The sequence below is a fragment of the Pongo abelii genome, chromosome 2, assembly GCF_028885655.2.
Source record: "Pongo abelii isolate AG06213 chromosome 2, NHGRI_mPonAbe1-v2.0_pri, whole genome shotgun sequence".
In the NCBI taxonomy this organism is placed as follows: Eukaryota; Metazoa; Chordata; class Mammalia; order Primates; family Hominidae; genus Pongo; species Pongo abelii.
The window spans coordinates 193,510,856-193,527,499 of record NC_085928.1 but is presented as its reverse complement, the minus strand read 5'-3'; the positions used below and the strand labels follow the sequence as shown (position 1 = coordinate 193,527,499).

At 45.8% G+C, this 16,644-nt stretch overlaps 1 protein-coding gene across 1 annotated transcript in view; it reads left to right on the top strand.

Moving 5' to 3' along the window:
• The window catches only part of KLHL6 (kelch like family member 6), a 64,621-nt gene that overhangs the window by 28,383 nt on the left and 19,594 nt on the right, over positions 1–16,644 (top strand). The window lies entirely within an intron of this gene.

Genomic DNA, 16,644 nt, shown 5'->3' with positions numbered 1-16,644 from the left:
ATAGCTATTGATCATTTCCTGGAAGACTTTTGTCTTTGGTGTGCATTTTTAGCCTTTCCCTTGCTTGATCATATCCTTATTCAATTTCATTTAGTCTTGTTATTGTTTACAACTTTAATATCCTTTTTTTTTTTTTAGACGGAGTCTCGCTGTGATGCCCAGGCTGGAGTGCAATGGCACCATCTTGGCCCCCTGCAACCTCCGCCTCCCGGGTTTAAGTGATTCTCCTGCCCTAGCCTCCTGAGTAGCTGGGACTACAGGTGCATGCCATCATGCCCAGATGATTTTTGTATTTTTAGTAGAGATGGGGTTTCACCATATTGGCCAGGCTGGTCTTGAACTCCTGACCTCAAGTGATCCGTCTGCCTCGGCCTCCCAAAGTGCTGGGATTACAGGCATGAGCCAACGTGCCTGGCCAACTTTAATATACTTAGAATCACTTGGCATAAAGTATTTTTCTCCATTCCCCTCACCCCCTGCCTCATTTTTAATTTTCTCTCAAGTGATGAACTTCCATAGTGATGTTGGTTTTAATGAGAACAGTGGGAGAGGACAGACATGGTGCAGAGACAGAGTGAGCTTTATTTGTTGTTGATTTCCCTATTCTGGTAATCCCTTGCCTCAAAAAATCCCAAATATCTTTTACTTTCTAGGCAAAACTTAGCAAGTTTCTTTCTGAAGCGATTGTACTCAGTTTCCTTATAAGTGTCAATTCTTAAGAAAATAAGAGAAGATTGCTGTAGGCTTCCAAATATCTATTTAACCCACTGATTTCTGTTGACTCTGGGTTACTTGCTATGAAGTCTCAGACAGAGAAAACTGGGGTCATATTCAGGCTTCAAGGCATCATAAGGGACAGAAGTTTATAGGTTGTTGAAATAACTTTGTGGTTTGTAAAAATTATTTATTTATTTATTTATGTATTTATTTGAGCTGGAGTTTCGCTCTTGTTGCCCAGGCTGGAGTACAATGGCGCAATCTTGGCTCACCGCAACCTCTGCCTCCTGGGTTCAAGCAATTCTCCTGCCTCAGCCTCCCGAGTAGCTGGGATTACAGGCATGTGCTACCACACCTGGCTAATTTTTTTTGTATTTTTAGTAGAGAGGGGGTTTTACCATGTTGGCCAGGCTGGTCTCGAACTCCCAACCTCAGGTGATCCACCCACCTCGGCCTCCCAAAGTGCTGGGATTACAGGCATGAGCCACCACACCTGGCAAAAAATTATTTATTCTTTTGAATGGTTGAAACATACTCCCATTCCAAATTCAGAAATCCGGAAGGGAAGCAATGACACTCTGCCTGCTTGCAGTGTCCTGCTGTTCTTCATATCCCATGCATATGGATATGTATATATCCATATATATATGAATATATATAGCAGTCTATATATGCATATCACTCCCACTCAGGCCTCCATTTTTTCTAACACGACGTAGGCACACTATACATCCTGTTTTGCATCTTACTAGTTTTACTTCACACTCTATTTTGGGCATTGCCACAGGTCTGTTCATGGAAACTACCTTGTTCTTCTCAATGGCAGCCTAATATTGTTGGGGTCACATTAGATGTGAAACATGTCCAGTTATTGGTAATGATCTCTTATAAGGTGGAGTGGCAGAGTGGAAAGAACATGGGCAGGCAGACCTGGGTTTAAACCCTGGGTCAGTCACTTATTTGCTATGTGGCTGTGGACCAGTTACTTAAATTTTCTGAGATTCAGATTTTTCATTTGTAAAATTAGGCTGATAAACATCCCACCTTCCAGGGAGAGCTATTATGAGATTAGATGAGATGATGTTTTTAAAGTACAGCATATTTCCAGGAATGGAAGTTTCTTCCCATCGGTTGTGTGGTTTTTACTTTACTTTGGAGAGTTTGTGCCTTGGATAAACGGGGCTGACATTGAGCTATGAGAACATTTCCCTAAAGCATTCCTAAACGTTTTTCCCCCCTGGGTTAGGATTGTAAGAGACCATGTTTAAAAGTGTGTGTGTGTGTGTGTGTGTGTGGTTTTTTTTTTTTTTTCCTTTAGGGAGTCTCACTCTATTGCCCAGGCTGGAGTGCAGTGGCGCAATCTCGGCTCACTGCAACCTCCGCCTCCTGGGTTCAAGCGATTCTCCTGCCTCAGACTGCCGAGTAGCTGGGATTACAGGCACGCACCACCATGCCCGGCTAATTTTTGTATTTTTAGTAGAGACAGGGTTTCACCATGTTGGTCAGGCTTGTCTCGAACTCCTGACCTTGTGATCCACCTGCCTTGGCCTCCCAAAGTGCTGGGATTACAGGCGTGAACCACCATGCCCAGCCAAAAGTTTTTTTATCATGTTCATATGATACATGATTAGAATGATGAATCGGTGCTTTATTTTAATTAACTCAGGGTTATAGGTAGAGAAAAGTGTGCCAGTGATGGCATTTTATCTGGTCCTTTTAGAACATCTGCAGAAGTCAGTATCGCCTCTGTGGGACTGAAATGAACAGGAATCAGATTATCTCGGTGCTCCCCGCCCCACCCAGTAATAAACGCTTCTTAATTTTCACACCATTGGTGTGACTCAGCTGCTCTTAGTGTCTTCCTGTTACCCACCAATTGCTTCTCTCCCAGAATTTCCTGGTCCAGGAAGAGACAATCTGATAACCAAGCCAATCAGCTCTATCGCTGTTTGGGAAGAGCTTTTCCTACCAGGCCAGGCAACGTCATGAGCTGCTGGCCAGTTTACAGCGTGGGTGCCTTGGGTCTACAGAGTAATCAGCGATGCCATGAAACAGGACAGTTTCTTTTAGGAGGAAACTTTGGGTGTGGCAGGTACTGATTGATCTGCCCACTAGAAGAACTTTGCAATCATCTGGCCATAATGTATTGGCCAATCATGAGGAGAAACACATTTTCCCCAACTAGTTTTTGGAAAGGTAAAAGGAAGAGAAGCATCTAAGAGGAAAGGCCTAAGGGATCTGTTCTCACATGAGGTGGGATCTTTGAAATGAATGTCACCCAGTAGGGGCTCTAGAGAAGCCAAGGGCCTCCCTTTCCTTAACTGGACCGTCAGGCTTCTGAGTTGTAGGTAAGCAAGCCAGCCCCAAACTATGGACCTGGGACAATGACTGTAAGGACTTGGCAAAATTTTTCCATCTTGAAGGAGAGTGATTTCTCAATCAGGGCACTGCCATGTTTGTTTGAGAAGTTTGCCATGTTTGTTACTTTCATTTTTATTATTAAAAACTCATGAGGCCGGGCACAGTGGCTCACGCCTGTAATCCCAGCACTTTGGGAGGCCGAGGCAGGTGCATCACCTGATGTCTGGAGTTCCAGACCAGCCTGGCCCAATGATGAAACCCTGTCTCTACTAAACATATAAAAAATTAGCCAGGTGTGGTGGTGGGCACCTGTAATCCCAGGTACTCAGGAGGCTGAGGCAGGAGAATCTCTTGAACCCGGAAGGGGAAGGTTGCAGTGAGCTGAGATTGCGCCACTGCACTCCAGCCTGGGTGACAGAGTGAAACTCCATTTAAAACAAAACAAAACAAAACACCTCATGAAATGTAATCAAATACCACCTGTACCCCAAAAACTTACAGAAAAAAACCCAACTCATGAAAGAGTAAGGGATTGGGAGCTTATCTGCAGGCAGCAAGAAGATGTGAGGTCAGGGAGACCACTCTCACCCTGCATTTGGTCTGGGATGTAAGGATCCCTACGGTACATAACAGTTGGTTAGACGCAGCAACTTAGGAGAAGAAAACCAGGCTAAGTCCCGCGGCCAAAGTGAGGAAAAAGGGGGATGCTGGAGTGGGAGCTTGGTTATCTGGCCTGGGCCTGAGAAGAGCCCATGAGGGGCTCCCACAGAACCCTCTGGGGCAGTGACATGGTGGCAGTCAGGAGACACTGGTGAAGGTCCAGCGTTGCTTATTTCCCTAGGATTGCTTTTGTTTACGATAGGATGAGTGCGCGTGAGGCTAATGCGGATGAAACAGCCATGTGGTCAGTGGCTGACTTGATGGCCTGGGTTGGCTCCTTGGCTTATCCAATGCCTGAGACATAGCGGGCATGCTATGAATATTGGTAGAATACATGAATATGTGAATAAATGCACTAATGAGTGTGTCACTCTTGTTCATTACTAGCTGGATATAAGGACTTCTCAAAAACTGCTCAAGAGGCCAGGCGCGGTGGCTCACGCCTGTAATCCCAGCACTTTGGGAGGCCGAGGCAGGCAGATCACGGGGTCAGGAGATCGAGACGATCCTGGCCAACATGGTGAAACCCTGTCTCTACTAAAAATAGAAAAATTAGCTGGGTATGGTGGCATGCGCCTGTAGTCCCAGCTACTCAGAAGAGAATCAATTGAACCTAGGAGGCGGAAGTTACAGTGAGCCGAGATCGCACCACTGCACTCCAGCCTGGTGACAGAGTGAGACTCCATCTCAAAACAAAAAACAAAAAACCAAAAAAAAAAAAACTGCTCAAGACTCCAGCAGAAATTACTTGGTCTCCTTCCAGGCGACACTAAGAAGCCCAATACTGGCTCTTGGAAATGGTGTGGGCCAAGAGAGGAGGAAATATTTCACAGGCTAATACTAATAATTGCTTCATTTTATAGGTGCCTGATGAAGTGCCAGGCACCTATAAAATGCCAGGCACCTGCTATGATATACTATGTACACACATGAATTTCTGTTGTCATGGACAGAGACTCATAGATTATATGTATTCAACACCATAGAAGCCAGTCAATCTAGGCAAGAAAACCAGTTGGATTATTTCCTTGCTATCATCTACATAAAATCAGCCTGTTGACTATTTGATGCACTCCCTCTCACACTTACATTTGGTCAACTAGTGTTGCTGTGTGGCTACTGTAAGCATTAAGCAATCAGGGTTAGTCTACTGGGCCCACATGACAGCCACAGTGGCCCTTTTCAGAGCGTTCACCAGGTAGCAACTTTTTTTTTTGAGACAGAGTCTTGCTCTGTTGCCCAGGCTGGAGTGCAGTGGCGCCATCTCGGCTCCTGGGTTCAAGTGATTCTCCTGCCTCAGCCTCCTGAGTAGCTGGGATTATGGGCATGTGCCACCACACCCAGCTAATTTTTGCATTTTTATTAGAGACAGGATTTCACCATGTTGGCCAGGCTGGTCTCGAACTCCTGACCTCAGGTGATCCACCTGGCTTGGCCTCCCAAAGTGCTGGGATTACAGGCCTGAGCCACTGTGCCCAGGCGGTAGCAGCTATTTTGCCTGAACTACATTGTTTAAAGTCATGTAAGTCTGGCCAGGCACAGTGGCTCACGCCTGTAATCTCAGCGCTTTGGGAGGTGGAGGCGGGCAGATCACCTGAGGTCAGGAGTTCGAGACCAGCCTAACTAACATGGTGAAACCCCCGTCTCTACTAAAAATACAAAAATTAGCCAGGTGTAGTGGCGGGCGCCTGTAGTTCCAGCTACTTGGGAGGCTGAGGCAGGAGAATTGCTTTTCAAGCAATTCTCCTAATGTGGAGGCGGAGGTTGCAGTGAGCTGAGATTGTACCATTGCACTCCAGCCTGGACGACAGAGTGAGACTCCATCCCCCCCCAAAAAAATCAGGTAGGTCTTTTTACCCCCAATGTATAGATGAGGGGCATAAAATTCAGCAATGTTAAGGAAACGCTCAAGTCTTCACAGCTAGTAAGAGGGGAGCCTGGATTTGACTCCTGTGGTCCTGTGCGTAGCCTGTGTGTTCTCCACTGCACATGCTCTGTCCACACCTCAGAGTGACACCTGAAACAAGCCATCATCCTGAAGGCAGCTAGGGCCTCCGGGGAGGGTGTCCCCAGGCAGGACTGCCCAGTGCAATGTTCTGAGAACCAGCAGTGCTCTGTGCAAGTGTGTCGGGGGCAAGACTGGCCCAGCACTCTCTGGGGAACCTTGGATGCCTGGAGCCGCCTGTAGGGGAAAGAAAGAGAGATCAGACTGTTACTGTGTCTATGTAGAAAGAAGTAGACATAAGAAACTCCATTTTGTTCTGTACTACGAAAAATTCTTCTGCCTTGAGATGCTGTTAATCTGTAACCCTAGCCCCAACCCTGTGCCCACAGAAACATGTGCTGTGCTGACTCAAGGTTTAATGGATTTAGGGCTGTGCAGGAGGTGCTTTGTTAAAAATGTGTTTGCAGGCAGTATGCTTGGTAAAAGTCATCGCCATTCTCCAGTCTCGAGAGTACCCAGGGACAGAATGCACTGCGGAAGTTCGCAGGGACCTCTGCCCAAGAAAGCCTGGGTATTGTCCAAGGTTTCTCCCCACTGAGACAGCCTGAGATATTGCCTCGTGGGAAGGGAAAGACCTGACTGTACCCCAGCCCGACACCCGCAAAGGGTCTGTGCTGAGGAGGATTAATGAAAGAGGAAGGCCTCTTTGCAGTTGAGATAAGAGGAAGGCATCTGTCTTCTGCTCGTCCCTGGAAATGGAATGTCTCGGTGTAAAACCCGATCGCACATTCTATTTACTGAGATAGGAGAAAACCGCCTTATGGATGGAGGTGAGACATGCTGGCAGCAATAGTGCTCTTTACTACACTGAGATGCTTGTGTAAAGTCAAACATAAAAATGGCCTACGTGCACATCAAGGCACAGCACCTTTCCTTAAACTTATTTATGACACAGAGACCTTTGCTCACACGTTTTCCTGCTGACCCTCTCCCCACCATTACCCTATAGTCCTGCCACATCCCCCTCACCGAGATAGTAAAGACAGTGATCATTAAATACAAAGGAAACTCAGAAACCAGTGCTGGCGCGGGTCCTCCATATGCTGAGCGCCGGTCCCCTGGGCCCACTGTTCTCTTTCTATACTTTTTCTCTGTGTCTTATTTCTTTTCTCAGTCTCTCGTCCCACCTGATGAGAAATACCCACAGGTGTGGAGGAGCTGGCCCCCTTCACCACCAAGCATCCCCAGAATGAGTCTGCTGCTGGCCATTTAACATCTCTTTTTTCTTTATATTTCTCGGTGTTTGATCTCAATTGTTTATGCTTTTATTTTTAGGTATAACTGGCATTTAGTAAAATGTGCACTTCTTAAAGTGCTTCCAGCTTGATGATTTTTCACATGTGTATTTCACCATGCAAACACCAGTCAGATGAACAATGACAACAGCCCTGGCATCCCAGAATTTTCCTTCACAGCCTCCCTAGCCAGTCCTTTCCCATGCTAACTACTGCTCTAGCATCTCTTGCCGTGGGTTAGTTTTGCCTGCTTTTGAATTTCATATTGTTCTTTTTGAGTCCTAACTAGTATAGAGGGTCTGAACCTTAGGCTACAAACTCAAGTGTATCAAAAAGAATGTGATTTAATCTACTATTTTTCTGTTTTCTTGTTTGTTTGTTTGTTTTTGAGACAGGGTCTTGGTGTGTCACCTAGGCTGGAGTGCAGTGGCACAATCATAGCTCACTGCAGCCTTGAACTCCCAGGCTCAAGAGATCTTCCTACCTCAGCCTCTCAAGTAGCTGGGCATATAGCCATGCACCACTATGCCTGGCTTTTTATTATTATTATTATTATTTTTTTTTTAGAGACAAAGTCTCGCTCTGTTGCCCAGGCTGGTCTCGAACTCCTGGCCTCAAGCTATCCTCCTGCCTCAGCCTCCCAAATTGCTGGAATTACAGGCACGAGCCACTGTGGTCGTCCAAACCTATTATTTTTCTATCATTGAACTTAATTTCTATCCTGAGCTCTCATTCTACCAGTGGCAGAAATCATAGTTAGTGACACAGGAAAGTTTAATCGATTCAGGATTCGGGTTGCTTACATAGTTCCAGGGGACATTTATACAGTGTCAGGGCATTGAAACAAGAGGCATCTGTCCTGGGCTTACCATGGTCATTTGCATTATTGGTCCATGTGGCACCCACTGGAGCACCTGTGTTCCCATCAGTCTCTCTCTGATTTTTCATTCCTTTCTCACTGACATCAACAAGTCCCCAGTCCTACCTGATTCTGGTCATCGGTCCTTGCGGGCCACTTTGCATTCTCTCTGTCCTGTTTGCAAAGCCTCTTCAGGTCTGCCAATCCTCTCAGCTACATCTGTGTGTCTCTCAGGACACAAGACATTTTCATTCCCTCTCCTTTACAAATCCAGAGCTACAGGGGATGTGGAGCAACTGCCACAGGGCCCCTTTGTCTGGAAACAATACACTCTCATCTCATCTGCTGCCACCATACTGGACTGCTGCTTTTCTGCTTTCAGCTCGGAGATCAAGGCACATGTTCCTTTGTTCTCAGATTCACAACCTATAAGGGACGTTTAGCATCCCCGTCACTCTGGAGATTTGGCCTGGGATGGGAAGCAAGGCATCATCTTGGGAACCCACCCCTGCTTCTCACTCTGTTGTTAGACAATCTCTTTCTTGTCCCTCTTCCTTGCCTGGGAATCTTTATTGCCTCCAGGGTGGGAAAAGCTGACTCTTGCTTTGTCATCCATTCTCCCACGTCTCCTGTTTTGGTATAAACTTTGTACCCATACTCTTTAGGACTCTGGCTTTTGAGGCTGGAAGGGCTAGGTTCTTACCACTAACTGGTATTTCTTTCAAAACCACTTCTCTAGTTTAAGTTCTGAAAGTCTATTTAGAAACTCAAAAGCCAAGAATAATCTTCTTTTGCCTGCTCTATCACCCCTTCCCTGAGTAAGCCTGTGCTCAGTTGCTGCCTATAGGTTGTAAAATACAGGAAGTGGGGTGTGGGGTTTTTAATTGTAATGAAAATCCATATCGCTACCGGGTTCTGACTTTAACTGCTCCCTAACTACCACAAATTACTAAACATGTTCTAAGTGCAAGGTGTTTTGTGAGAAGCTGTCAGGAGAAAATGAAGATTAAAAATGTGGAGTACAGATCACATTTTTGTAGCAATTTTGTCCCCTATGTATCCCATTTGATGTTGACCATGTCTTTGTGGGCGAGCAGGCTAGGTAGAACCCTCACAGTGAGCCTGCAAGGTGAGTTTTATGTTCTCAGCACTTCCCAGATGAGGAAACCAGCTGAGAGAGAGAGAGACAGAGAGAGAGAGAGTGTGTTTAGCTCATCAAGTGATGGAGCTATGGGTAGAGTTTTCAAGTAAACCCAGAACTTCCAACTCTATATATCCACTTCTCTCCACTATCCCTGAAAGATTCTCAATGAGCCCCCAGCCATTGGGCAAACCAAGTAGAGCCCAAGGCAGAAAGGAGGGGACATTGAATTGGACCTCAAAGGATAGTGGCAGTAGGATTGGGAGAAAAGTATTCCAGGCGGAGAGAACCTGGAAGTGGACTTGTTTCAGCCTTCCCTACCCACCACCCCACCTATTGCAGCTGCCTGCGTTCATGGGGCTGCTTCTCAGCACTTGTCTTCTGCTTCCATTCCTGCTCCTGTGCCCTACGCACACACACACAAACCACACCCTAAGCATCAGTCATGTCCGAGATGCAATCATTCTACTTAATCTTTACAACAGTGTTTCTCCCTGGTCCTTACCTCATCGCTGGGCTGAATCACTGAGCTCCAGCCATGCCACTTGCCCCTTGAATATGTGGGTCACATGTATTGCCTGTTGTGCCCTGCTAGCCTGCCGGGGCCACCACCATCTTCTCTGGAAACTCAGGGGCTGTTTGCTGATTGAATCTTGACTAAGCTTGCCACACTGCTGGTCTTTTCCCCAGTCCACTTCTACAGTTGCCTCCCACACCTGCCCTGCCTTAGTGAGCCGGTCTTTTGCAGGTCTTAGTTCCTTCCTTTTCTGCCCACTCCATGAGGCTTCCAGGAACCAGCAGGTTTCTCAGCCAAGTCTAGATCAAGGACTGAAAGGAGTGGCTAGAGGGAGCAGAGAATGTTCCTCCTGGGGGACTGTGAGGCATACTGCCATGGGATTGGAGCTGGAGCATCGCCCGGGAGAGGGGAAGAGAGGTAAGGATGGAGGATTAGAATCAATGGTAATTCACAAATTTTTAGCATGAAGACCCCTTTTAAACACCAACACAGACCTCACAGGAGAGGAACTTTACTTTTAGTGTCTATTGCTGGAGAAGAAAATTTTGACAAAAAATTTACAATTGTCTGGGCACAGTGGCTCACACCTATAATCCCAGCACTTTGGGAGGCCAAGGCAGGCAGATCACTTGAAGCCAGGAGTTCGAGACCAGCCTGGCCAACATGGCAAAACCCTGTGTCTACTAAAAATATTATATAAAAATTAGCTGGGCGTGGTGGTGCAAGCCCGTAATCCCAGCTACTCAGGAGGCTAAGGCACGAGAATCACTTGAACCCGGGAGGTGAAGGTTGCAGTGAGTTGAGATCACACCATGCACTCCAGCCTGGGTGACAGCATGAGACTCTGTCTCAAAAAACAGCAACAACAAAAATTACAATGAATTCAGAAATACTTTGAAATAAATTTAAATTTTATTAATCTCATCACACCTTCACACATGCTGATTTGTCGGAGCTGAAGGTAAGAATATCAATGTCTTTGTAGACCCTTTGCAATAACGCCAAGGCCACTTGGACACCATGGTCAACAGAATTGCTGATGTGGACTAAAATAGGACTTTAGTGATTCTGACGTGGATTTGAAGGCACCTTGAGGGAGACATGGAGTCACATGGGTGAAGTCCCCTAGGACCTCAGATTTTGGAGAACATCACGGGGAAGCAGAGGCAGTGGAGATGAGGAACAGGCAGTGCTTTCTCTTGGAGGCAGACGCTTCTTGTGGGAACTGCAGCCACGTCTCAAGTGGTTTCTTTGATTGTATTTTTAGTCTCTTCATTTGAGAGTCAGGTGGCTGGCTGCAACCTTTTGCTCACATGTCCCCCCGAACAGGAAGCTGGCTGTCTTTTGCCATTATCTGTCATCTCTCAGCTCTAACAAACAAGTTCAGTGAGTCATCGGGACAGGCCGAGACAGAAAATTTACCCTGAAGTCTTGAATAATGTTGAATGTGAAGAAGCAAAAGCATATTTAAAAGAAACCCATTTCTGGTTCCCATGATTGCCCTGCACATCATCAGTTTCCCAGCCATTGGTTGGGATCATGTGATGTTGCCCTACACTCCTCACACTACAAGTGTTTATTGAAGTATATTTTGGAGGAACTTAGGCAACTTGGAGATCCCCCACCTGCCCCTGTCCTCATAAAGCCTCTTCAGACTCTCCTGGCATTTTGTTAGCTCAATAATGCAACAAGTTACAAAGGCACCAGGATGCTGACTGGAGCATCACCTGTACCGCCTCCTAGCAGTGTGAACTTACATCGCTCTTTGAATTCTCTATTTGCTCCTTTATACAAATGCTAATTCTAACACCTCCCCTTTTTTACCTGTTAAATAAAATACACTTGTTAAAAAATAAAATTTATTTGTTAAGTGAAATAATGACTGGGAACGTGTCTAGCACAGATCTTGGTGCATACTAAGTGATAAATATGTCCTTCCTCTGTCCCTCTTTCTCTCCTTTTTCCAGACTTTGTGCTAGATGCTGCTAGAAATAAATACCCAAGTATGACCTAGAAGCTGCTTTGAGATGCTTGTCTCAACTGACCATAGTACTCTGGGTGCTCCACAAAAGGGGAAACAAGGTGCCCAGTGGAGCACAGAGGAGGGAGGGATTCCATGTTGGGGAATAGGAGAAGCCGTCAAGGAGGAATGAACTTCATGAATAGGTAGGATTTCTCTACAATTCTCCTTTTCCTTCTTATTTTTAGTTTTTTAGAGACAGAGTCTTGCTCCGTCACCCAGGCTAGAGTACAGTGGTGTGATCATGGCTCACTGCAGACTTGAACTCCCAGGCTCAAGCAATCCTCCCTCCTCAGCTTCCCAAGTAGCTGGGACTATAGGCATGCAACTCCACAACAGGCTAATTTTTACATTTTTTGTAAAGACGAGGTCTCACTATGTTGCTCAGGCTGGTCTTGAAATCCTGGGCTCAATCGATTCTCCTACCTTGGCCTCCCAAAGTGCTGGGATTATAGGCTTAAGCCATTGTGCCCAGTCCTTAAATAATTATTGACCCAGAATTTTAAATGTCCAGAGGTGGGGTTCCAAGCACAGTCTAGTCAGGACTCTGGCTCTCTTCCTTTCTGACTGTTTTGGCTTAGCTCTCTCTCTCTCTCGTGTTGGTTTTGTACTCAAGTGGATGGATACCAGGGAGTAACTCACCTGTCCCCTGCCAACTAAGTTCCCAGAAAAATGCCACATGTGCAAATGTTCACATACTATTGTAGGGGTTCACAGACCTTCTGGATCGATCCATTGATCCCAGATGTAATAACTCTGAATCAAGAAAATAGGCCTGGCCGGGCATGGTGGCTCATGCCTGTAATCCCAGCACTTTGGGAGGCCGAGGTGGGCAGATCACTTGAGGTTAGGAGTTCAAGACCAGAATGGCCAACATGGTGAAACCCCATCTGTACTAAAATACAAAAAAATTAGCCAGGTGTGGTGGCGTGCCCCTGTAGTACCAGCTGCTTGGGAGGCTGAGGCAGGAGAATCACTTGAACCTGGGAGGCAGAAGATGCAATGAGCCGAGATCATGCCAGTGTACTCCAGCCTGGGCAACAAGAGAGAGACTCCATCTCAAAAAAAAAAAAAAAAAAAAAATTAAATTAAATTAAATAAAAACAAAGAAAGAAAACAGCCCTGTGTGGATGGAGTCATGGCTATAATATTTATGTCTTCTTCCTTCTTGAGGTAAACTTACAGGGGGATTTCTCTGTTGAAAATGGGGTGAGGTATCCTGAGTCTTTCCTTAAAAAGTTGGGCTCTGGAGTTGGGCTTGTCTGGGTGAGGCGCATAGGATCATAACAGATGGTGATGATGGGGAAAGGCAGCTCAGGCCGAGGGATGGCAGGAGCGTGGAAAGGCCCTGCAACAGGGCAGCTTCGGGACTGCTTGGAGGAGGTGAGGAGATGGGTGCGATTGTGGCTGGGGTTCTAAAACGGAGGGTCCTGGTGATGACTGACAGCCAGATTGTGGAAGATTGAAGGGGTGGGAGTAGGACTGTCCTTGGTTTCAGGCAGTGGAGTCCCTGGACTCTGGTCCATAGCATTTATCTCAAGTGTCCTTTCACACTCCGTGTTGTATTATTTGGTTAGCGTCTGCCGCCTCCACTGGTCTGTCAGCTTCAATGAGCACAGGCGCTTTGTCTCTGCTCACCTCTGTACACCCAGCACTAGTTGGGAGCCTCCTACATAATATTAATAGATGCTCGCAGCCATAAAAAAGGATGAGTTCATGTCCTTTGCAGGGACATGGATGAAGCTGGAAGCCATCATTCTCAGCAAACTAACACAGGAACAGAAAACCAAACACTGCATGTTCTCACTCATAAGTGGGAGTTGAACAATGAGAACACATGGACACAGGGAGGGGAACATCACACACCGGGGCCTGTCGGGTGGTGGAGGGGAAGGGGAGAAAGAGTATTAGGACAAATGCCTAATGCATGCAGGGCTTAAAACCTAGATGACGGGTTGATAGGTGCAGCAAACCATGGCACATGTATACCCATGTAACAAACCTGCACATTCTGCACGAGTATCCCAGAACTTAAAGTAAAATAAAAAAAAAATACATGCTTAATTCACATTCGGTCCATACACAGGTACCTGGATGGATCAATTGCCAGGTGGAGTGAAGATGAATGCTTCTTCTAACAAATGTGAGCTTCAGTACTTGATTTGATTCTCCTCTGTGGTTTCCTTCTTTGCTCATCAACAGCCACCAAGCAGGAATAGGAATTGGCATCTTGTTGGCTAGTCCTTCCTGTGTCAGGGCAGATCAGGTCATCTGAGCTACCCGGTGACATGTGCAAATGACGTTTGGCATCTGCCAAGCCTTTGTCCCCCACACACGTTATGTGACCTGGAGCAGCTTGAAATAGTATAAAAAACATGCATTTTTGGAATCAGAGATGACTGGTTCAAACTTTGCTTCTATCTTTCATTAACTGTAAGTCTCTGAGGAAATTTCTTCTCTGAATCTGGTTTCCTCAGGGATGATAATAAACACCCCTTTCATGGCATTGTGGTGAGGATTGAGTAACTCCTACAGTTAGTATGTAGAGTCTGGCCTATAGTAAGTGATCTTTTGGTGTTTACCTTTTATTTTCTCATTGTGTCCTTTAAAAATCACAATAATGTGTTTATTTTACATATTTTTTCCTGAGTTTATAATGTTCATGCTCAGTATAGTAAAGTTGTCATACAACAAACTCTAAAAAAATTAATAACTTTATCTATAACCACTGCTAACATTTTGTATGTTACCTTCTAGTATTTTCTCTATAAATGAGAAAGTTGGTCTATTTTAAGTAGATATTTCTTACACGCAATTGGAGAGGGTAGGAAGGGGTGAAGAGTGTAAAGTAATTCTCCCTTTCTTCCCTGAAATTGGATGGGAATTACAGTGTGAGCCACTGTGCCTGGCCTCTGTGACTTTATTATATATATATATTTATAAAAATAGGATCATAGTCCTGGTGTGGTGGTTCATGCCTGTAATGCCAACACTTTGGGAGGCCAAAGTGGGTGGATCACCTGAGTAGGGAATTCGAGACCAGCCTGATCAACATGGAGAAACCTCATCTCTATTAAAAAATACACAATTAGCTGGGTGTGGTGGCACATGCTTGTAATCCCAGCTACTTGGGAGGCTGAGTCAGGAGAACCTCTTGAACCCGGGAGGCGGAGCTTGTGGTGAGCCAAGATCATGCCATTGCACTCCAGCCTGGGCAACAAAAGCAAAACTCTGTCTCAAAAAAAAAAAAGATCATAATGTACATAATATGATTTGTGAAGTGCTTTTCTCATTTTACCTGCAAATATTTCAGTTATGTCTAAAAGATAAGGATTCTTCTTAAACATAAACATGAAACCATTATTGCACCTAAAATGAATAATAATTGTTTCATTATCACCAACAGAGACAACTACTGTTATCAGGTCTTATGTGGCCTCCCAGAGATAGTCTAAGTTCCTAGAAATATCTACTTAATTTTCCTCTCCTCTTCCCCTCACGCAAACACTGGCATGGTGAACGTGGTATTTTGCACTGGGGGCTACCATTTAAGTGAGTTTCCTTTCAGCTATCATAGATGTCTCTGTGAACAGGGCCAGATAGGGTTCTGGTGTCCAGTTCTGAGGGCTCACGAGGCTTGATCTTTGTTGCATATTTTTAGTGTTTGAACTGAAAATCTGCCAACGACTAAACAGGTGTTAGCAGCTTTGTTCTCAACTGTTTTCGTGGTTGCTCATGCAAAGAGCAGAGCTGCCGGCAGTTGAGACCAGCAGACATGGGGTTCTGAGGCAGAATTCAGGCCTTCTCCAACTTTGCATTGTATAGGGAAAAGAAAGAGAGATCAGACTGTTACTGTGTCTATGTAGAAAGGGAAGACATAAGAAACCCCCATTTTGACCTGTACCTTGAACAGTTGCTTTGCCCTGAGATGCTGTTAATCTGTAACTTTGCCCCAACCTCTTTGCCCCAACCTTAAGCTCACAAAAACATGTGTTGTATGGAATCAAGGTTTAAGGGATCTAGGGCTGTGCAGGATGTGCCTTGTTAACAAAATATTTACAGGCAGTATGCTTGGTAAAAGTCATTGCCATTCTCCAGTCTTAATAAACCAGGGGCACAATGCACTGCAGAAAGCCGCAGGGACCTCTGGCCTGGAAAGCCGGGTATTGTCCAAGGTCTCTCCCCATGTGATAGTCTGAAATATGGCCTTGTGGGATGGGAAAGACCTGACCATCCCCCAGCCCGACACCCATGAAGGGTCTGTGCTGAGGAGGATTAGTAAAAGAGGAAAGCCTCTTGCAGTTGAGATAGAGGAAGGCCATGGTCTCCTGCCTGCCCCTGGGAACTGAATGACTCGGTATAAAACCCGATTGTACATTTGTTCAATTCTGAGATAGGAGAAAAATCGCCCTGTGGCAGGAGGCGAGACATGTTGGTAGCAGTGCTGCTTTATTATTCTTTACTCCACTGAGATGTTTGGGTGGAGAGAAGCAAAAATCTGGCTTACGTGCACATCCAGGCATAGTACCTCCCCTTGAACTTATTTGTGACACAGATTCCTTTGCTCACATGTTTTCTTGCTGACCTCCTCCCCACTATCATCCTGTTCTCCTACTGCATTCCTCTTATTGAGATAGTGAAAATAGTAATCAATAAATACTGAGGGAACTCAGAGACCGGTGCCAGTGCGGGTCCTCCATATGCTGAGCGCTGGTCCCCTGGGCCCACTGTTCTTTCTCTATACTTTGCCTCTGTGTCTTATTTCTTTTCTGTCTGTCATCCCACCTGACAAGAAATACCCACAGGTGTGGAGGGGCTGGCCCCCTTCAGCATTGACCCTTGGAGAAATGCTTTATTTATTTATTTATTTATTTTGAGACGGAGTTTTGCTCTTGTTGCCTGGGCTGTAGCGCAATGTCATGATATCAGCTCACCGCAACCTCCGCCTCCCAGGTTCAAGTGATTCTCCTGCCGCAGCCTCCTGAGTAGCCGGGATTACAGGCATGCACCACCACACCTGGCTAATTTTGTATTTTTAGTAGAGACAGGGTTTCTCCATGTTGGTCAGGCTGGTCTCAAACTCCCGATCTCAGGTGATCTGCATGCCTCGGCCTCCCAAAGTGCTGGGA